The sequence below is a fragment of the Sminthopsis crassicaudata genome, chromosome X, assembly GCF_048593235.1.
Source record: "Sminthopsis crassicaudata isolate SCR6 chromosome X, ASM4859323v1, whole genome shotgun sequence".
Taxonomy (NCBI): domain Eukaryota; kingdom Metazoa; phylum Chordata; class Mammalia; order Dasyuromorphia; family Dasyuridae; genus Sminthopsis; species Sminthopsis crassicaudata.
Window position 1 is genome coordinate 85,945,559 of NC_133623.1, and position 7,504 is coordinate 85,953,062.

General features: G+C 36.1%; 1 long non-coding RNA gene across 1 annotated transcript; it reads left to right on the top strand.

Annotated features, from left to right (window-relative positions):
• The first annotated feature begins 680 nt into the window (after positions 1-680).
• LOC141548408 (uncharacterized) lies at positions 681-6,021 on the top strand. The gene is made up of 4 exons (XR_012483935.1): positions 681-1,162; positions 1,428-1,509; positions 3,896-4,055; positions 4,348-6,021. It is a non-coding gene; the product is annotated as an uncharacterized LOC141548408 (long non-coding RNA).
• The last annotated feature ends 1,483 nt before the right edge of the window (positions 6,022-7,504 follow it).

Here is a 7,504-nt window from a genome sequence, read left to right on the forward strand (position 1 = left end):
GTGACATGCCACACTATGACACACACTCAGTGTCACATGACACCCTTAATGTGAGACACACTCAATGTCACATGACACACTGTTTCACAGACACACTCTCAGGGTCAAATGACACTTATTGTGAAAGACACTGTGTCACATGACACACTCACAGTGTGACATGCCATACTCTATTTCACAGACACACACTCCGTGTCACATGACACACTCTTAGTGTGAAAGACATTTTGTGTCACATGACACTCTCACAGTTATATGACACACTGTTTCACAAACACACAGACACACAGTGTCACAAGACACAATGTCAAAGAGAAACTTTCAGTGTCACAGGACACACTCTGTATCAAAGACACACACTCAGTGTCACCTGACACACTCTTAATATGAGATACTCTCAGTGTCCCATGAAGCACTCTTAATGTGAAAGACATTGTGTCACATGACCCACTCTCAGTGTCAGGTGCCATACTGTCAGCATCATGTGACACATTCTTAATGTGACAGACACTCTCAGTGTCACATGACACACTGTGTATCACATGACACACTCTTTCACAGACACACAGTGTCACATGACAGTTTCACAAATCCACTCAGTGTCACATGACTCACTCTCAGTGTCAGTGTCATATGACTCACTCTTTCTCACACACCCTCTCAGTATCACATGATAGGCTCTCAGTTTCACAGATACACTTTCAGTGTCACACACACTCAGTGTACACATTATTCAGTGCTTAGGAAAAACAGAAGCCTTTCAACTCAGTCTTCTTTTTTAGTGGAAGAAAAAACGGAGTAGATCCTGGATCATCCTCAGAGCCTGTCAAAGCAATCTCAGCATTTGGCAGTTGCCCACACGACTCTAAAGACTGACAGACTAGCACTTTCTGATAGATAATTAGCCCTTATCATGCTAGGCAGGTTTAAAGAACTCTACTCCATACCCTCCCATTGACTTTCTTCCCTTCAGGACCTCCTACTGTCTACCCTCACTCAATTTCTTTTTACACACTGGGCTTTTTCTGATTCAGGAATTGGAGCTTTCCTGTGCTTGAGTAGTGGAATCTAGCTCGATCCTCAACATTTTGATGAAACTGCTGGAAGTTGTACAACCCTGCCAGCAGGCTGCTAAGGAGCCGAAGGAAATCCACACTCCAAAGTAAGACACTGCCTCATCTATGTTTGGATTCACTTGTCACCATTAATTGGTGGCAAGACCTGGGTGGTCTTTATAAATTTATTTAGCTGTATAGAGATGGAGACTGGGCTGTCTTCAGTAACTTCAGTTTCTCTTCCCCCCCCCACCCCAACAACCTCCAGCTTTGAGGTTCTTACTATTTCTCCTAGGGTCATGTGATCCTATTGCAACAGCCTTGTGTTTTCCCATCTTTGGAGCAGTGTTCTTACAATTGATCTCTTTTCAGGTGGATCACTCCAGTACTACTTCTTATAGATTTCTATGAGAAAACAGCCATCTCCTCCAAAAGGAGAGCACAGATCAATAAGGTAATCCTCACATCAAAATCAAAGGAACCCATTCATATCCAGTATTCAAATGGGAAAAAATCAGAGGATGAAAAGAAAGATAACATTTTTTTTTCTCCTCCTGGGAGATGTGTTAAAATTATTATTTTTTTTCCATTGACTCATGATCCCTTGAGAGAATTTAAAGATGAATCATGACTACTCAAATAGAGACAATTCTGTGACTCTCACTTCCCCTAATAGAAGAAAGCTTTAGTACCGTCCCAGAGTGATACCATAAGCAAATGGTGACACTCTGTAAAGAGGCAGTCAACCAATATTCATGGTCTGTAATGTACCAGTCACTTTTCAGGATATAAGTATAAAAAAGTAAAACTGTTTGTACCCTAAAAAAGTTAATATAAAGCACTTTAAGTGCCATCAAATAAAAAAGTAATTTTTCAAAGTAAGAAATTAGCAGTGTAGGTGGTTTATCATGAGTGATTTTTATCCTGCAGATAGTGTCTTTGATACATCTTAATGGAAAAGAGTGAATATGTAACCCGGAGGTTAAGAGGAAGCTTCTTCTAAGCATTCATAAGGAATAGTCTTTGTGAAGGTAAAGGACTGATGATAGAAACAGAGGAGTTCTGCTGCATTTAGAAGTATTTGGAAATTCAGACCAAACTTTTGAAGACAAACAGTGCATTTGTTTTATTCTGTATCAAATATTTACAAGAATCTGTTAAGGGATAGATTACATGTTCAGCTCTGCTTGTGAAAATTTATGTAATAATTTGTGGAATGATAACAGCTTTAAGAGAGTAATCCCAATAAGAGGCAATAAAAATCTAAAAATGTAGCTGTGTCAGTGAAAGAAAAAATTCTACCATTAGGCATATGGTGAAAATGGAAACAGTAAGAGTCAGAAACTAATTAGATAGAAAGGGAGATAACAGAAGCAAAAATAACAAAACTCACCATTGGAAGGATGGTGGGCAATTTTGACCAACATAATGAATCTTGGAAGTGTAGAAAACAAAAATGATAGTAACTAATAAGAATTTGCAATCTTTTAAAATAAGAATTTTCAGACTATTTTGTAAAATCAGATTGATATTTGAAATGTAGGAGCTAAAATGCATAGGAAAAAAAGAGTGATTAATTAATCATTGAATCAATGAATTAATTCAATGACTTCTAGTAAAGCATGCTTCATATAAAAAGGGAACAAAAGAAAACCTGATAGAATCCTAGAAAAATCCTACTTGGGTGCATGTAAAGAAGTCTAATCAGGAAGCATTCACAAAAAGTAGGAAGGAAACCACAGGAGTAAATTTTGGGAGGTGGGCATTTTTAGATTACTTGGCACAGGAAGAATTGAACAGATGTGGACTTAGAGATCAGATAAGTAAATAGGACAGTGATCATACCAACTCTTTAAGAAGCAAAGTTATATTAGTATGCAAAAATTACTTTAATTTTGATTGACTGGAAATGTTTAATTGAACTTGAGAAGCAAAAAAAGTGAGTCATTTCACTATGGAACAAAAATTCCAGAGGGCAAGGGTTCTGGATTTGGACTTTGGGGTCCATTATCCTACTAGATATATTCTTGAGGAATATAAATATGAGATTATAAATTTTTTCTTAAGGTTACTAAATTGTTACAAGAATAGAACAGAAATGATACCAGAGAATTACAGAATTTATCTCCAAACAGTATACAGAAAAAAAAAAATTATACTAAATCTTGGTCTGTGAGTTTGCCTAAGAGAGGCTAGTATCCTAGGTTGCAAAGGGTAGAATAAGGGGGTTCTGGGGTAAGCGTTTAGTACCTAGGTCTGGGTCTGGTTTCAGCTTGGGCCTTCTGAGTTCACTAATTGCATTTTTATGTGAAGTATCTACAGGCTAACAGCTATAACTAGTGTTGGTTAGATGATCGATCTGGATGTTGGTGTAGCTATAGCGGAAACAGCAATAGCACAATTGAGACAGTCTGGAAAGCTGGGGATACAAATGTATGGTTTATAGCAGGCAGACGGAGGTATATAGTCCAGTTCACTACAGTGGTACAGATATGATACTTTTCATCTCAAAAACTGTCTTAAGGGTTTTGTTTTTACTTTTTCATGATCATATTGTCCTGTGATACTTTCAGAGTTTTCACAACTTTATCATTCACCTACTTTTTTAACCTCTCAACAATTCTGGGAGTCAGGGGAAGTATTTTGTAGCTCAATGAGACTTCTGGCCAGGTTCTGTTAGATTTTCTCTTACCTACCCTTTGTTTTACATTTGTTTTATTTGGAATTTTTGTTGGTTGGTTATTTTTTTTAACTGTTGGAAGATCAAATTCGAATATTAGCATTTCCATTTGGGGGAAGGAATACTCCATGTATTATGTCACCTGCATTTGAATTTCCAGGTCAACAAAGAAACTGGAAACAGGCGCCCTGTGATGTTGACCCTGTAAAGAGTTCCATGGCCAAACAAAAACTCAAAAAATACTCCTGGGCCACAAGTGGAGAATACTTTGGAAGAAGGCAAAGAAGTATATATCAAGCCAAAGGATGAAAATGTCCATGGTATAGTCTTGCTTTTTTTTTTTTTTTCTAACCTCTCTACTTTGATTTTTTAAGCAGATAATGGTTGATAACAGGGATACTCTAGTGAGTTTGAGGCTCAAGTATCTACTTCTTGATAATTTACTCTCAGTAGATTACTAGGTAAATTTATTAATTTTTAAGTCTGCCCTTAAAAATTTGTCCCCAGTAAGGAAAAAAAAGACCTTCCTTTTTTCAGAAAGAGCTTTCAGACTATCCATGGTGTTCACTCAAGAGAAAAAGAGCATTATTCCAAATATTCTCCATTTTCCAGAACCATCCTTGGCTCCTGGAGGTACTTATCTTTAGAAAGAGATTACTGCTGAAGATTCTAAATCGGGAGAGATTTTGATCCAGGGTCTTACGGAAAAAATGGTGACCATCTTGATCCAAGCTTGTGTGAGCGTGCTGGGTGTTCCTATGGACCCAGAAACACTCCACGCCACTTTGTGCCTTTGTCTGAGGCTCACCCGAAACCACAAATATGCTATGATGTTTGCAAAGCTGAAGAGTACTCCTAAATTTGATCCAGAGCTCAGGTTTTAATGGATTCACACCATTGGTGACTCTTCTCTTAAGGCACAAAGTTGAAGACTCTTCATCATACCATGGAAAATGTATGTAACACTATGGTGTGGTAATATTCTCAACTATTTCTTAGAACTCTCCATGAAGTTTGTCTTTATTTTGGAAATTTCCCTAAATAAATTGAATCTGTTTAATCAGACTATTAAACTATGTATCAGTACCAACAGGTAATTTGGGGACCAAAATGTAATGATTTGGAAAAAAAATGGAAAGCAACGTGAGCATTGAAATTGGTCATATTTAGTCCAATATTTAAAATGAACAAGTTCAATTAAACAATTCAAATAAACAATTTATTAAGTATTTACTCCGTATCAAATACCGCATTAGGATATAGGACACAGCCAAAAGAGGGTCCCCTCAAGAAGGCTACTTTCTAAAGGTGAAAGAAAAATATGCAATTGTGTACAAAACAAGTTATATACAGAATAAACAGAAAACAGAGGGAAGATATTGGAATTAAGAATGTTAGGAAGCAATTTCTATAAGAGGTGAAATTTTGCTTAAAAATTAAAGGAAGGTCATAAGAGGGAGAATTTTTTCTAGCATGAGAGGACAGCTAAAGAAACTGTCCAGAACCAAGAGTGGAATGTCTTATTTGTGAAATATTCCAAAAGACCAGAGTCATTGGATTGAAAATTATTGGAGAATAAGATGTAAGAAGACTGGAATGGTAGAAAGGGAATAGATTATGAAGGAGTTTGAACTAAAGCACTTTTTTATTGACTATGTTCCTGCAGTTTTTTTGGGAAGGATATAACATGGTCAAACAAATGTCTATAATTGAAGTTCTCTGCCATTGCCATATCAAATCTTAGTGCCTGGTTTGTGGTTTCTTTTATTTCCTAAGTCTCTCTTTCCATGTTCAGTTTACTGCTTGTAATTTGAATCTTTAATGATACTTTCCATTATATTTTACTTTTCTGGTACATGAATAGTCATTGTTCAGTTGTATGCAACTTTTTCTTGACCAGGGACCTCATCATGCCAAATAACTTCCATTATCCTTCAAAGTCTGTACAATCTGTTCTTTGTTTCCATAACACTATTCATCCCTTTCTCTAACATCCTTTTTCCTTTTGCTTTTAATCTTTCCTAATCAAGGTCTTTTCCAACAAGCCCTGTCATCACATATAAACATGTAAGCTTCAGCTTCAGTATTTGACCTTCAAGAAATTAACCTGAATTAATTATTTTCAGTATTGACTAATTTGATCTCCTGATGTCCAACACATATCTTCAGAAAAATAATTTTAAAGGGTTGATTGCATGGCATTAAGTTTTCCTTACAGTCTGATTCTCACAGCTATACTTTGTCAGCAGAGTGATAATAGCTGGTTTTTAGAATCTTGTAGAGATAATGCCATAGCTTTCCTTCCAAGGGACATGCATCTTTTAATTATATTATTATATTATTTATATATTATATGTATATATACATTATATATATTAATTATATATAATTTAATTATATTAATTATATGGCTGCTGTCTTATCCATGCTGGTTTTGATTTTTTTTAGCTCAAGAATATAAAATCTAATACCATTTCTGTTTCTTCTCCTTTTATGCCAGGAAGTGACAAGACTGATAAGGTTTTGTTATTTAAATATATAAAGGTTTGGACTAGCTTTTATGTCGTTTTTTCATCCTTATAGGAGGTTCCTTAATATCTCTTCACTTTCTACCCTCAGAATGGTAATCTTTTTATTAAAGAACAATATGCAACTTTCTCACAATCCTTTCCCAATCTTCATTGAGTCATTCTGTGTTCAGTTCAACTTGTTGCTTCTTGGCCCAACTACATGTTTCTCAAGAGACAAGGAAAATGGTCTTACACTCCCATTGCTTTGAAGACTTGCTATTTTTTATTGTAATCCACCCATCCAGATACTTCACGGAGTCAGTGAAACAGAAGTAGATGTTTTTTTCTGGAGCTACCTAACTTTGTCCAGAAACAGGCAAAAGTTGGCAATTTTGATCTCTCATTCCTCTCTCTTTGAAAACCAGCTTGCATTTTTGGTAATTCTCAGTTCATGTATTCATAAAGCTTAACTAGCAGAATCCTAAGCATGATCTTGATCATGTGTCATGTCCATTTTTTACATGAAAAATTCCCTTGACCTCAAATTTTCTGGGAAGAGATTTCTTGTATTTCATATTCTATTGTTTCTTTGCATTGCTCTTTTAAGAAAATCCTCTTATCTCTTATTGTTATTCATTGGAATTCTATACTCTTTCTCTCCCTTTCATTTTCCTTTTATTTGTAAAATTCCTTTCTTCCTTTTGCTGAGTCAATTGGGGTTAAGTGACTTGCCCAGGGTCACATAGCTGGAAAGTGTTAAGTGTCTGAGATCAGATTTGAACTGAGGTCCTCCTGACTTCAGAGCTGGTGCTCTATCCACTGCGCCACCTAGCTACCCCTTATTTGTAAAATTTCATCAGACAGCCTTTAATCTTTTTTTCTTCCTTTTCCCTCAGATATTTTGTGTTACTGCCTCCCTTGTCATAGCTAGATGGCTTTCTCTACTTTGTTCTATTTGTCTGGATTTTGCAAGAAGATGTTCATCATCTAGTCCACTTCCTCCAGTCTTTTCATTTTAAAATCTGAGTAGGTACCAGAAGATCGCTGTACACTTCAATGCTGTATGAAGATGTATTCTGATGGAAGTGGAAATCTTCAACATAAAGAAGATCCAACTCACTTCCAGTTGATCAATGATGGACAGAAATAACTACACCCAGAGAAGGAACACTGGGAAGTGAATGTAAATTGTTAGCACTACTGTCTATCTACCCAGGTTACTTATACCTTCGGAATCTAATACTTAACGTGCAACAAGA